This window comes from Lutra lutra, chromosome 10, assembly GCF_902655055.1.
Source record: "Lutra lutra chromosome 10, mLutLut1.2, whole genome shotgun sequence".
NCBI classification, from domain to species: domain Eukaryota; kingdom Metazoa; phylum Chordata; class Mammalia; order Carnivora; family Mustelidae; genus Lutra; species Lutra lutra.
Window position 1 is genome coordinate 98,184,717 of NC_062287.1, and position 14,523 is coordinate 98,199,239.

The window sequence follows — 14,523 nt, forward strand, 5'->3', positions numbered from 1 at the left end:
AACAGGATGATCCAGCCTGTGAACGCACAACCTTGCAAAAATTCCTGCAGCGCCAGGAAGCTCGTAAGAGTTCTTATTAAGAGACTGATTGCTCAGCCCTAACCTACATTTCCCAGAAAAAAAAATTTTTTTTTAAACAACCCAGGTTAGGTCCCAAAAGACCTCCTTCAGAGTGACTCAGGAATCCCAAGATCTAGGTGGAATTCAAACTACAACTGTTGTTGTTTGCTTGTTTGTTTAAAAAGGCTAATGCAGGTCCTACACCTTATGTGACAGTGAAATATACATAAAAAAAAGAAAACTTAGAGGCGCCTGGGTGGCTCAGCACTTAACCTTCTGCCTCTGCTCACGTCATGATCCCAGGGTCCTGGGATCCAATCCCCCCTATCAGGCTCCCAGCTCAGCCGGAAGCCTGCTTCTTCCTCTCCCACTCCCCCCCTTCTTGTGTACCCTCTCTCGCGGCGCTGTCTCTCTGTCAAATAAATAAATAAAATCTTTAAAAATAATAATAATAGCTAACATTTGTAAAAAAAAAAAAGAAGAAGAAGAAGAAGAAGGAAGAAAGAAAGAAAGAAAAAGAGAAAAGAAAAGAAAAAAAAGAAGAAAGAAAGAAGAAAAGGAAGGAAACTAGAAAATTTAGTTCTGGGCCCTTTTGGACCCAGCAACAGGCAACTAACTCTTAGATTTGCAAATGTTTTCTCTGTAACATCATCTGGCTTCCCAGAGCAAATAATTCCTATATCCACAAATACTGATTATATTCTACCTCACCACAAAAAAATTAAAAATAGGGGTCCCTGGGGACGCCTGGGTGGCTCAGTGGGTTAAGCCTCTGCCTTCCGCTCAGGTCATGATCTCAGGGTCCTAGGATCAAGCCCCGCATAGGGTCTCTGCTCAGTAAGGAGCCTGCTTTCCCCTCTCTCTCAGTCTGCCTCTCTGCCTACTTGTGCTCTTTCTCTGTCAAATAAATAAATAAAATCTTAAAAAAAAAAAAAAAAGAAAGAAAGAAAAAAGAAAAAAAATAGGGGTGCCTGGGTGGCTCAGCTGGTTAAGCATCTGCCTTTGACTCAGGTCATGATCCCAGGGTTCTGCCTGCTCAGACAGGAGTCTGCTTCTCCCTCTGCCCCTTTCCTTGTTCATGCTTGCTCTCTCTCTCTGAAATAAGTAAATAAAAATATTTTAATTAATTAATTAATTAATTAATTAATAAGGGCACTCCTAAGCAGAAGCCTCAAGGGTTTTCCCATGTATTAGAAACACCTCTTTCCTCCTTGGGGGGTTGGAGGGAAACTAACCATAGTTTTTTTGGTACCATACAGACAGGAACAATTAGCTCCTAATGCATTATCATATTCCCTAATTGTACCATATAGTTTATCATTTCGTATACATTTATAATGCTGATATGTGATCTTGTTCTTGTTAATAAGTATATGTGTAATTTACTGAAAACACCCTATATTTATAGATCATTACACCTTATAGAATGCTGTCATATACATTACCACAATTAATTTTATATTGGTCTCCGAGCTGCCACAGATTGTACAAACTTTGTAAACAGAGACTGTCTTTGTGGGCCACAGAATCATCCAGATACGCACCAGGCTCACTTCCTTACCTCCTTCAGGTCTTGACGTAAATGTCACCTTCTCTCTTGGGCTTTCGCTGACCACCTCATTTATAATTATACACACAGGGGGTGCCTGCATGGCTCAGTCAGTTAAGGGTCTGCCTTCAAGTCCTGGGATCCAGCCCCATGTCAGGCTTCCTGCTCAGCGGGGGTCTGCTTCTTCCTCTGCCCCCTCCTCTGCTTGTGCTGTCTCTTTTTATCTCTCACTCTCTCTCAAATAAATAAACAAGTAAGATCTTTAAAAAAATAAATAAATAAAATCTCACACACACACAGAATGTCAGAAATAATGAAATAAAATTACACACACAAACACCCATGCTTCTAATCCCCCTTTTCTGGTTTGTTTTTATCCAAATCACTAATCACCATCTAACAGAGTGTATTTTGTACTTCATATTTTACTTTCTTTATTTGTACCCCACCCAATTAGATGGTAAATTCTACAGGAATAGGATCTTAGTCTTTTTTATATCCTCAGGGCCTAGAATAATGCCTACCCATAATAGATGCTCAATAAATACTGTTTATTTATTTTTTAAAGATTTTATTTATTTATTTGACAGACAAAGATCACAAGTAGGCAGAGAGGCAGGCAGAGAGAGAGGAGGAAGCAGGCTCCCCGCTGAGCAGAGAGCCCAGGACCCTGGGATCATGACCTGAGCCAAAGGCAGAGGCTTTAACCCACTGAACCACCCAGGCGCCCCAAATACTGGTTTTTAAATTTGACTTAGATATATTGTGAAATGGCTACCACAATAAGATTAGTTAACATCCTCATCTCATAAAGATAGAATTTTTTTTTTCTTTCTTGTGTTGAGAACTCTTAGGATCTACTCTTTTAACAACTTTCCCATAGCCCATACCACAGTGTTAACTATAGTCATCAAGTTGTATATTACATCCGAAGTACTTACTTATAACTGGAAGTTTGTACCTTTTGACTGTCTTTATCCACTTCCCCTTCCCCGTCAATACATATTGTTGAATTGAATAAGCATACCTAGGTGTTTATTGTGGAAAAAGAGAATGAATTGTTTAGACTTCAGAAGCTTCCTAGAATCTATGATTATAAATATATGATTAATATATTAATAATAAATTAAATTAATGTATTAATACATTATATATTAAATGTATATATAAATAATATATTGACAATAAAATTTAAAATTTAAATTAATATATTAATAATATATTAATAATAAAATATATATAAATATATGATTATAAATTATATGAATATAATGAGTTAGATGAAGGTAGGGATCACGACCATTTTCTTATTCTCTTGTTTCTCCAGGTGTTTTGTTTTTTTTTTTCCATAATATCTGACTTAGATATTTCTTTGAAGGGCAACCAGAAACTTTCCCCTATTTTATCTGCCTCTTGACCTAGGGCTCCCATTGGCAGAGGAAGTAACACTTGTTGCAAAGTACCAGGCTTCCTCTTGCATCTAGTTACCAAGGCAGGAGCCTGCTTCTCCCTCTCCCTCTGCCCCTCCTTGTGTTCTCTCTCCTGCTTTGCTCTCTGTTTCAAATAAATTTTAAAAATCTTTAAAGAGGGGGCACCCAGCTGGCTCAGTCAGCTGAGCGCACATGACTCTTGATCTTGAGGTTGTCAGTTTGAGCTTCGCGTTGGGGGTAGAGATTAATTTAAAATATAAAATTCTGGGGCGCCTGGGTGGCTCAGACATTAGGCGTCTGCCTTCTGCTCAGGTTGTGATCCCAGGGTCCTGGGCTCCAGCCCCGAATCAGGCTCCCTGCTCAGCGGGAGGCCTGCTTCTCCCTCTCCCACTCCCACTGCTTGTGTTCCCTCTCTCACTGTCTCTCTCTGTCTAATAAATAAATAAAATCTTAAAAAAAAATAAAAATAAGAAATAAAATCTTAAGGGGCACCTGGATGACTCAGTCAGTTAAGTAAGCAGCTCTTGATTTGGGCTCAGATCATGATCTCAGGGTTGAGACCAAACGCTGCATGGGGCTCAGCATTGGGCGTGGAGCCTGCTTAAGATCTTCTCTCTCAGCGTGCCTAGGTAGCTCAGTTGACTAAGTGTCTGCCTTTGGCTTAGGTCCCAGGGTCCTGCTCAGGCGGGAGCCTGCTTCTCCCTCTCTGCCTGCCACTCTGCCTACTTGTGCTGGCGAGCACGCTCACTCGCGCTCTCTCGCTCTCTCTGTCAAATAGATCCTCTCTCTCCCTCTCTCTCTAGAAAAAAAAGTAATTAAAAAAATAAATCTTAAAAAAAATAACAGTGCTCTGAATCCTCACCACTTGGCATTGCCCTAATTTTAGTCATTCTGCTAGGATAGAGTGATATTTCACTATGGATTGAACCTACAACCCCAAAATCAAGAGTCACACACTCTAACTGAGCACCAGCCAGGCACCCTTTATTGTGGTTTAAATTTTTACTTCCTTAATGGTGTTGAGAGACTTTATATAATGTTTATTGACTATTTAAATATGCTTTCTTGGGGCGCCTGGGTGGCTCAGACGGTTAAAGCCTCTGCCTTCGGCTCAGGTCACGATCCCAGGGTCCTGGGATCGGCCCCCCCGCATGGGGTTCTCTGCTCAGCGGGGAGCCTGCTTCCCCTCTCTCTCTGCCTGCCTCTCTGCCTACTTGTGATCTCTGTCTGTTAAGTGAATAAATAAAATCTTTTTAAAAAAATAATTAAATAAATAAATAAATAAATATGAATTCTTGTGAATCATCTACTTAAGCCTTTCTCCCTCTCTCTCCCGAGACTCTTTTAGTTCAGTAGGAGATACAGATATATCTATAGGAGATATAGATATATCGATAGGTACATACTTTTTTTTTTTTTTTTTTAAGTAGGGTCCACGACTGGTGTGGAGACCAGTGCAGAGCAAACTCACAACCCTGAGATCAAGACCCATGAAATCAAGACCTGAGGGGAGATCACTTAACTGACTGAGCCACCCAGGTGCTCCAGTTCTTTTTATATTTTGAATACAAGTCCCTTGCTGATATGTGTAGTGCTTATGTCTTCTGCCGGTGTGGCTTGACTTTACCATCTTAATGGTTTTTTTTTTTTTTTTAAGATTTTATCTACTTATTTGACAGACAGAGATCACAAGTAGGCAGAGGCAGGCAGAGAGAGGGGGAAGCAAGCGCCCCGCTGAGCAGAGAGCCCGATGTGGGGCTCGATCCCAAGACCCTGGGATCAAGACCTGTGCTGACGGCTGAAGCTTTGACCCACTGAGCCACCCAGGCGCCCCTCTTAATGGTTTCTTTTGATGAAAAATATTTTTAATTTTAATAAGGCCTTGTTTTTTGTTTTGTTTTGTTCCATTTTTTTCAAGGTCCTGTTTTTTGGTCCTTATTTTATGGTTGGTGATTGCTGTGTTCTGTTTGAGAGATTTTTGTTTACCCAGGTCATGAAAATTTTCTCCTTTATTGGTTTAATCTTTCACACTAAGATCCATCTACTGTTTTTGTGTATGGTTTGAGAGGAGGGTCATGGTTCTTTTCTTTTGTCTTTCTCTGTAGATATCCAGCTGATCCATTACCATTTAGAAAGACCATCTTTTCCCACTGAGATTTGCAGTGAAGCTTGCTTTCTTTTTTCCTCTTTCTTTCTTTCTTTCTTTCTTTCTTTCTTTCTTTCTTCTTTTCTTTTCTTTTCTTTTCTTTTCTTTTCTTTTCTTTTCTTTCCAGTAGGCTCCACACCAAGGCTTGAAAAGGCTTGAACTTATGACCCTGAGATTAAGAATCACATGCTCCACCAATTGAGCAAGTCAGGTGCCCTGAAGCTTTTTTTTTTGAACTCTCATATTGGTAGTTGGAATAAAAACAGTACAACCACTTTGGAAGACCGTTTGACTGTATCTTCTAAACCCAAACAATTGGGCACCTGGGTGGCTCAGTGGGTTAAGCCGCTGCCTTCGGCTTGGGTCATGATCTCAGGGTCCTGGGATCGAGTACCGCATCGGGCTCTCTGCTCAGCAGGGAGCCTGCTTCCCTTCCTCTCTCTCTGCCTGCCTCTCTGCCTACTTGTAATCTCTCTGTCAAATAAATAAATAAAATCTTTAAAAAAAAAAAAAATAAACCCAAACAATTAAATGGACTTGTATGTACCCTGTGATGCAGTAATTCCATCCCCAACAGAAATTAGTACTTTTTTTTTTCCAAAAGAATTGTTTGTAGCACTTTTATTAGTAATAACCTGCCCCCCCCAAAAATAACCCAAACTCAAAACAGTAGATAAATTGTGCAATATATTTATAGCAGACTATTTATATAGCAAGGACAAGGAAGAAACTGCTACTATGGATGAGTCCCATAGACATACTATTAAGTAAAACAAGTCAGAAAAAAAAAGCACAGGGGCGCCTGGGTGGCTCAGTGGGTTAAAGCCTCTGCCTTCGGCTCAGGTCATGATCCCTGGGTCCTGGGATCGAGCCCCACATCGGGCTCTCTGTTCAGCAGGGAGCCTGCTTCCCCCCTCTCTCTGTCTGCCTCTCTGCCTACTTGTGATCTCTGTCTGTCTGTCAAATAAATAAATAAAATCTTAAAAAAAAAAAGATAGTTTAAAAAAAAAGAAAAAAGCACATATTGCACACGTCTATTTAATTGAAGGTTGAGAAGAGGTAAAAATAATAAGAAATGTCAGGATAGAGGTAATCTTTGCCAGGAAGTGGGGATTGACTATGAACTAAAGGGAGTATGAGCAAACTTTCTGGAATATTGGAATGTGTTACATCTTCGTCTGAGTGATGGTCTCATGGATGTATAAATATGTGAAATTTATCACACCTTACACTTGGAATTTGTGTGTTTTCTATGGCCAGGAAGAATAACAACAAACAACCCATTAGACAAATGGACAAGGAAATAAATATACAATTCACAGAAAGAATACAAATGGCCAATAAACAAAAAATGTTCAATCTAACAAATAATTAAAGATATTAAAATTAAAACAATGTGGATTTTTTGGACTGTCAAATGGGAGATAAATTAAATAATTTTTAAAAATGATGGAGCTGGGGGCGCCTGGGTGGCTCAGTGGGTTAAGCCGCTGCCTTCGGCTCAGGTCATGATCCCAGAGTCCTGGGATTGAGTCCCGCATCGGGCTCGCTGCTCAGCAGGAAGCCTGCTTCCCTTCCTCTCTCTCTGCCTGCCTCTCTGCCTACTTGTGATCTCTCTCTGTCAAATAAATAAATAAATAAATCTTTAAAAAAAAAAATGATGGAGCTGTGAACATTAGGCACTCTCGGTGTGTATACAAACAGCCATATAGGAGGGAAACAATCATTAAAATTAAAAACATTCATATCTATTTATATAAAATTCTAGAAAATGCTAATTAATCTATAACAGATCAGCGGTTGCTGAGGAATAGGGTAAGGGAATAAAGAGTTATGGGAAGGGCGCCGGGGTGGCTCAGTGGGTTAATGCCTCTGCCTTTGGCTCAGGTCATGATCTCGGGTTCCTGGGATCGAGTCCCGCATCGGGCTCTCTGCTCAGCGGGGAGCCTGCTTCCCTCTCTCTTTCTCTGCCTGCCTCTCTGCCTACTTGTGAGCTCTGTCTGTCAAATAAATAAATAAAATCTTTAAAAAAAAGCGTTATGGGAAGAAGGGGTTACAAAGGAAAGCGAGAACTCTTATTTGGAGGTAATGGATACATTCTATTATCTTCATTATGGTGATGTTTTCACAAGTACATACATATATCAAAATGTATTAAAGTATATACTTTATTTTAAAAAATAAAAAAGAGGGGTGCCTGGGTGGCTCAGTAGGTTAAAGCCTCTGCCTTCAGCTCAGGTCATGATCCCGGGGTCCTGGGATCGAGACCCACGTTGGGCTCTCTGCTCAGCAGGGAGCCTGCTTCCCTTCCTCTCTCTGCCTGCTTCTCTGTCTACTTGTGATCTCTGTCTGTCAAATAAATAAATAAAATCTTAAAAAAAAAAAAAAAGATTTGGAGCACTTCAGTGGCTGGTTGGTTAAGCTTCTATCCTCAGCTGGGGTCATGATCCCTGGGTCCTGGGACTGAGTCCCACGTCAGGCTCCCTACTCAGCAGGGAGTCTCCTTCTCCCTCTCCTTCTGCCCCTCCCCCTGCCCGTGTTCACAGGTTCTCTGTGTCTCAAATAAATAAATAAAATCTTAAAAAAATAAATAAAAATAAACAAATCACTTAATTTTTTAAGAAAGATTTAATTTTTATTATTTATTTTTTATTTTTTAAAAGATTTATTTATTTATTTATTTGATAGAGATCACAAGCAGACAGAGAGGCAGGCAGAGAGAGAGGAAGGGAAGAAGGCTCCCTGCCGAGCAGAAAGCCCGACATGGGGCTCGATCCCAGGACTCCGGGATCATGACCTGAGCCAAAGGCAGAGGCATTAACCCACTGAGCCACCCAGGCACCCCAAAAGATTTAATTTTTAAAGTAATCTACGCCTGGCATGGGTCCAGAACTCACAGCCCTGAGATCAAGAGTCACTTGCTCCACCGAATGAGCCAGCCAGGTAACCCTAAAGTGTATACTTTAAATACATGTAGTTTAGTGTATGTCAATTATACTCAAGAAAACTATAAAAAATTTTCTGTGAGCCCCTTAAAAAGATGCACATATCCCTTAATATAGCCAGTGTATTTCTAGAAATGTTTCCTTCAGAAACATAAGTGTGTGAAGCATATACAAGGCTTTTCCTGCAGCATTCTTTGACTTGGCCAACTAGTATTTATTGAGTGCCAACTAGTCAGGCACTGGGCTAGACAATGGGGTTATAGGCATGAATGCAATAGACAAGGTCCCTGCCCTCATGGAACTGACTATATTTCTAATTGGTTAAAAAAAAAAAAGGGGTTATCCAGTTGGGTTCCCCATCCATCGATAGGGAAATAGTTATGGAAATGCTGTATCCAGTAGCTGCTGTGGAGAGGGTCTTGTGAATCCGGAGCAACCAGAGCAGTGGGCAGGAGCAGCAGGCACCTGGGGACAGCCAGTGTGACCTATACAATGACCTGCATGGTAAGATAGTGTATACACTGCAGCCTCCCTCTGTGCTCAGGGGCGGCCCGCCCCCCACCCCCAAATGTGAAGCACTTCTTGGAGGCTTTTATCTGTGAAGTCCAAAGAAGTCAGTTTCCAGACTTCTTCATTCAGGAGGTTCAAAGAATGATGGTACAAAAATCATTAAACTGAGGGGTGTATGACTTCAGCTCCGGTCATGATCCTGGGGTCCTGGGACAGAGCCCCCGGTCTGACTCAGCTCTGTTCTCGCTCTCTCTCAAATAAAGAAAATCTTTAAAACGAAAATCACCAAACTGAAGCAAGAGAATGGACAGGTAGAAACTGCAGACACTGCCATCAGGAAGAAGGTCAGAGAGTTGCAAACCACTGAGTAAAGCAGAATCAGAGGAGGAGCTTGAGGATAGGAACCACCTCCAGGCTATCCAGGAGCAGTTGCCCCAGAAGCTGACTGAAACTCAGGAAGAACGGAAAGACGGAAAGACGTGACCCAATAGGTGGGGCTGCTGGGAATGTTGCTGGTGGACAGCTGGGCAAAGGCACCAACACAGTTTCAAGCAGTGAGTGAGACCCTGGCATCACAGCAAAAATCCGCATGATCCCGTGGCCTCTATGGTGTTGTTAGAAACTTTGTAAGGTGAGCTGAAGCTTTTTAAAGAAACAGCCAAAATACAGATGAAGGAGTTCCAGGCCCTGAAAGTAAAGATGAAGATCAAAGAAGAGAGGGCCCGTTTCACAGAACGGCAGACTTTATGGGACAGTCAAGTAAATGATTTTACAACAGCCCTTGAGGAAATGGAGCAGCTATTAGCAATGTGATAAAAAGCAAGTGGCCAGATGGTTCCCTCTTGGGGAGGAAGTCTCAGAAAAAGCCACTTCGAACATCTGCTTGTTGGCCATGATCTAGGATTCACCAGACCCGGAAGGAAAGCAGTTTCTGCAGTTGGATTCAGGATAGTGTATGCTGGCATGGGGGTTCCATCTGTAAGCAAGTGTTCCCAGCCTTCCGATGGGTCAGCTTTCCTGAATCTCACGCATAGGTAACAGAGGGGCTTGGAAGGGGCCTGATGGAGAGAGGCCAGGAAGCTCGGATCAATGTCCTAGGCAACAAAGTAGCATGCCTGTAAGAATCAGGAGACAAAACCAGCCACAGCCAGAGGATCCAGAAGGTCCCGTCCAGATACGTGGGAAGAAAACTTTAATTGTACCAGGGAGCACTGGCGCTCTATGAGAGAAGTTGCTGAGGGGACATGCACTCCCCTTCTAACTTGGGACACATTCTGTCCCATCCTGGTTGGGTTCTGTACCTCATGGTAAATTTATGAACTTGAAGCAGATTAATAAATGGAGTGAAAGTATAGATAGCAATAATACCTACCTGAAAATATGTATCTTAGAGTTTTCATTTAAATCACTTATATAGGGACGCCTGGGTGGCTCAGTGGGTTAATCCTCTGCCTTCAGCTCAGGTCATGATCCCAGAGTCCTGGGATCGAGCCCCGCATCGGGCTCTCTGCTCAGCAGGGAGCCTGCCTCCACCTCTCTCTCTGCCTGCCTTCTGCCTACTTGTGATCTCTGTCTGTCAAATAAATAAATAAAATCTTTAAATAAATAAATAAATAAATAAATCACTTATATAGTGCACTTGGGTGGCTCACTCATTAAGCATCTGCCTTTGGCTCAGTCATGATCCCAGGGTCCTGGGACTGAGCCCCACATTGGGCTCCCTGCTCAGCAGGAAGCCTGCTTCTCCCTCTCTCACTCCCCTTGCTTGTGTTCCCTCTCTCGCTATGTCTCTCTCTATCAAATGAATAAATAAACTCTTAAAAAAATAAATCACTTACATATATACATATATATACATATATGTGTATATATATATATAATGCTTGAAAAAGGCTGTTTCTATTTTTTTATTTTTATTTTTTTTTAAGATTTTATTTATTTATTTGACAGACAGAGATCACAAGTAGGCAGAGAGGCAGGCAGAGAGAGAGGGGGAAGCAGGCTCCCTGCGGAGCAGAGAGCCCGATGCGGGGCTCCATCCCAGGACCCTGGGACCATGACCTGAGCCGAAGGCAGAGGCTTTAACCCACTGAGCCACCCGGGCACCCCTGTAAAATGCTGTTTTTAAAGTAAATATTCTATAACTAGTTTATAACTTTGAGAAATGAAAAAATGATAGTACAATTATTACACATGGGTCTATCAAAATCTTTTAGAAAGCTATATAGGGGCACCTGGCTGGCTCAGTCAGTGGAGCATGTGACTCTTGATCTCAGGGTTGTGAGTTCAAGCCCCGTGCTGGGTGTAGAGATTACATAGAAATAAAATCCTTAAAAAAGAAAAAAAAATCTATATATATATAAGCTGCCACAGAAAGATGTTAAAAACACACAGTTAAGTACTAAAAAGCAAGTTACAAAATTCCCATTTTTGTTTTAAAGAAATACATATATATATTCAAATCTTCCATGTTAATAACTGAGGGAAGGGGGTTAGTTTTTTTGTAGGTGGTAAATATGGGAAGATGTGGGCCTGGGAAGGACTAGTGAGAGAGACGAATTTCTGACGGGATTTGAGTCCCTGGATTGTTGCTATTTGCCCTTTCTGAGGTTTGTATATGAGTCAGTAGATCATCATGTTGCCCAAGCTAGTTAAGATTTGGGCATCTAGGGGTGCTTGGCTGGCTCAGTCAGAGGAGCATGCAACTCTTGAACTCGGGGTTGTGAGTTCGAGACTCCATTTGGCAGAGACATTACTTCAACAGATAAACTGACGTTGCCTATCCATTCATCCACTGACGGACACCTGGGTTAGGTGCTGCCCAACTCATTTTTTTTTTAGTTATTTATTTTAATCATCTCTATACCCGACAGGGGGGAGTGTGTGAGTGAGTGTGTGTGTGTGTGTGTGTGTGTGTGTGTGTACACACAAGGGACTATTATTCAGCCTTAAAACGGAAGCAAATTATGGGGCACCTGGGTGGCTCAGTAGGTTAAGCCTCTGCCTTTGGCTCAGGTCATGATCCCAGGGTCCTGGGTTGGAGCCCCACATCAGGCTCTCTGCTTCGCAGGGAGCCTGCTTCCCCTCTCTCTCTACCTGCCTCTTTGCCTACTTATGATCTCTGTCAAATACATAAATAAAATCTTAAAAAAAAAAAAAAAAAGGAAGCAAATTCTGACACCTGGCACAACACGGATGAACTTTGAGGATATTATCTTAAGTGAAATAATCCAGTCACAAAAAGACAAATGGTATGTGATTTCACTTATATGCGGTATCTAGAGTAGTTAAGATTACAATAACAGAAAGTAGAATGGTGGCAGCTAACGAACATGAAAAGATATCATCACTCATCATCAGGGAAATGCAAATCAAAACCAGAGTGAGATATCACCTCACCCCTGTCAAAATGGTTAAAATAAAAAACATAAGAAACAGCGAGTGTTGGCAAGAAAAAGGAACCCTCATGCACTGTTGCATGCCAGTTGGTGCCGTCTCTTTGGAAAACAGCATGGAAGTTCCTCAAAAACAGCATGGAAGTTCCTCAAAAAAATAAAAATAAGGGTCACCACACGATCCAGTAATTCCACTACTGGGTATTCACCCAAAGTAAATGAAAACACTAATTTGAAAAGATACATGCACCCCTATGTTTATTGCAGCATTATTTACAATACCCAAGATATGGAAGCAACTCAAGTGTCCATCCATAGATAAATGGACAAAGAAGATGAGGCATATATATTGGGATATTATCTGGCCATAAAAAAGAATGAGATCTTGGGGCATCTGGGTGGCTCAGTGGGTTAAGCCTCTGCCTTCAGCTCAGGTCATGATCTCAGAATCTTGGGATCGAGCCCCACATCAGGCTCTCTGCCCAGCAGGGAGCCTACTTCCCCCTCGCTCTCTGCCTGCCTCTCTGCCTACTTGTGATCTCTCTCTCTCTCTGTCAAAAAAAAAAAAAAAAGAATGAGATCTTACCAGCTACCACAGCATGGATGGACCTAGAGGATATAGTGCTAAGTGAAATAAATCAGAGAAAGACAAATACCATATGATTTCACTCAGATGTGGAATTTAAGAAACAAAATAAATGAACAAAGGAAAAACAGAACCCCGCCCCCAGACTCTTAAATAAAAAGCACACACTGGTGGTTGCGGTTGCCAGAGGAAAGGTGGGTGGAGAGAAGTGAGGATAGAGGGGATTAAGAGTGATGATGAGAGGTGCCTGGCTAGCTCAGTCAGTAGAGCATGAGACTCTTCATGTCAGGGTTGTGAGCTCCAGCCCCATATCAACTCTAGAGATTACTTAAGAATAAAATTTTTTTAAAAATATTTGTTGGGGCGCCTGGGTGGCTCAGTGGGTTAAAGACTCTGCCTTCGGCTCAGGTCATGATCCCAGGGTCCTGGGATGGAGCCCCGCATCAAGCTCTCTGCTTCGCAGGGAGCCTGCTTCCTCCTCTCTCTCTGCCTGTCTCTCTGCCTACTTGTGATTTCTGTCAAATAAATAAATAACATCTTAAAAAAATATTTGTTGAATCAAAAAAAAGAGTTATTTCTTTTAAAGATTTTTATTTATTTGTCAAAGACAGAGAGAACAAAAACAGGGGGAGCAGCAGGCAGAGGGAGAAGCAGTCTCCCCACCGAGCAGGGAGTCCAATTCGGGGCTTGGTCCCAGGATCCTGGGATCATGATCTGAGCCAAAGGCAGACATTTAAGTGACTGTACCACCCAGGCACCCCAAAAAGAGTTAACCATTATATTGTACATCTGTAACTAATACAACACTATATGTATATTATAATTCAGTAAAGAAAGAAAAAGAGATTAAAAATGAGATTAAAAAATGTAAAAAAAAAAAAAAAAAAAGAGAGAGGGAGAGAGAGGGACAAAGGGGGAAAAAGCAGTGGTTACCAGAGGCTGGAGGAAGGGTGGTATGGGGAGTTTTGTTTTTTTTTTTTTAATTTACTTTTTTTAAACGATTTTGTTTATTTGGCAGGAGAGACACAGCGAGAGAGGGAACACAAGCAGGCGATTGGGAGAGGGAGATACAGGCTTCCCACTGAGCAGGAAGACTGATGCAGGGCTGGATCCCAGGACCCTGAGATCGTGACCTGAGCCGAAGGCAGACACTTAATGACTGAGGCAACCAGGCACCCCAAATTAATTTACTATTTTAAAAAAGGATTTTATTTATTTATTTCAGAGAGAATGAGAGAGAGAGAGCACAAGTGGGGGGTGGGAGAAGGAGGAAAGGGAGAGCTCCCTGCTGAGTAGGGAGCCCTACCCAGGGCTCCATCCCAGGACCTCTGGATCATGACCCAAGCTGAAGGCAGATGCTTAACTGACCCAGGGACCCTTAGTAACCCAGATTAATCAGGACTCTGCCATGTAGAACTCATTCCTGCTGAGATGATTCCAGCCGCCCTCATCACTACTCCAGCCCCCAAGAGGAGAAAAAGAGTGTGAAGGAGACTTGTGGAGGAGTTACGGACTGGGCCTGTTGGTCTTGATGCTGGCACACACATCACTTCGTCTCACATTCCATCGGAGGCGACTGAGTCCTGTATCCCCTCTTACTGCAAGGGACACTGAGCATATGACAGCTTAGATATTGTAAGAGAAGTGGATAAAGAATTTTGGTGGACAGTCTCTAAAAAGAAAAAAACAAAATCCCTGGGGGAACATACATCTAACTGAAACAATTATCTCCAGTACTGGAAACCCTCACTTTTTATATATCATTTTGAAGTGTTTGCATTTTTTATAAACATGTTATTATAATGAGAAACTACAAAGCAAAACCAGGGTAGAGGGAGTAACAATAAAATATCTGCATAAAAGCTGAAATTTAAAAAAAAATACAAAAAACACACTAAACTC

The 14,523-nt window shown here is 41.8% G+C and overlaps 1 pseudogene; it reads left to right on the top strand.

Annotated features, from left to right (window-relative positions):
- Positions 1-6: 6 nt before the first annotated feature.
- Positions 7-9,453, top strand: LOC125079809 (small kinetochore-associated protein-like; annotated as a pseudogene).
- The last annotated feature ends 5,070 nt before the right edge of the window (positions 9,454-14,523 follow it).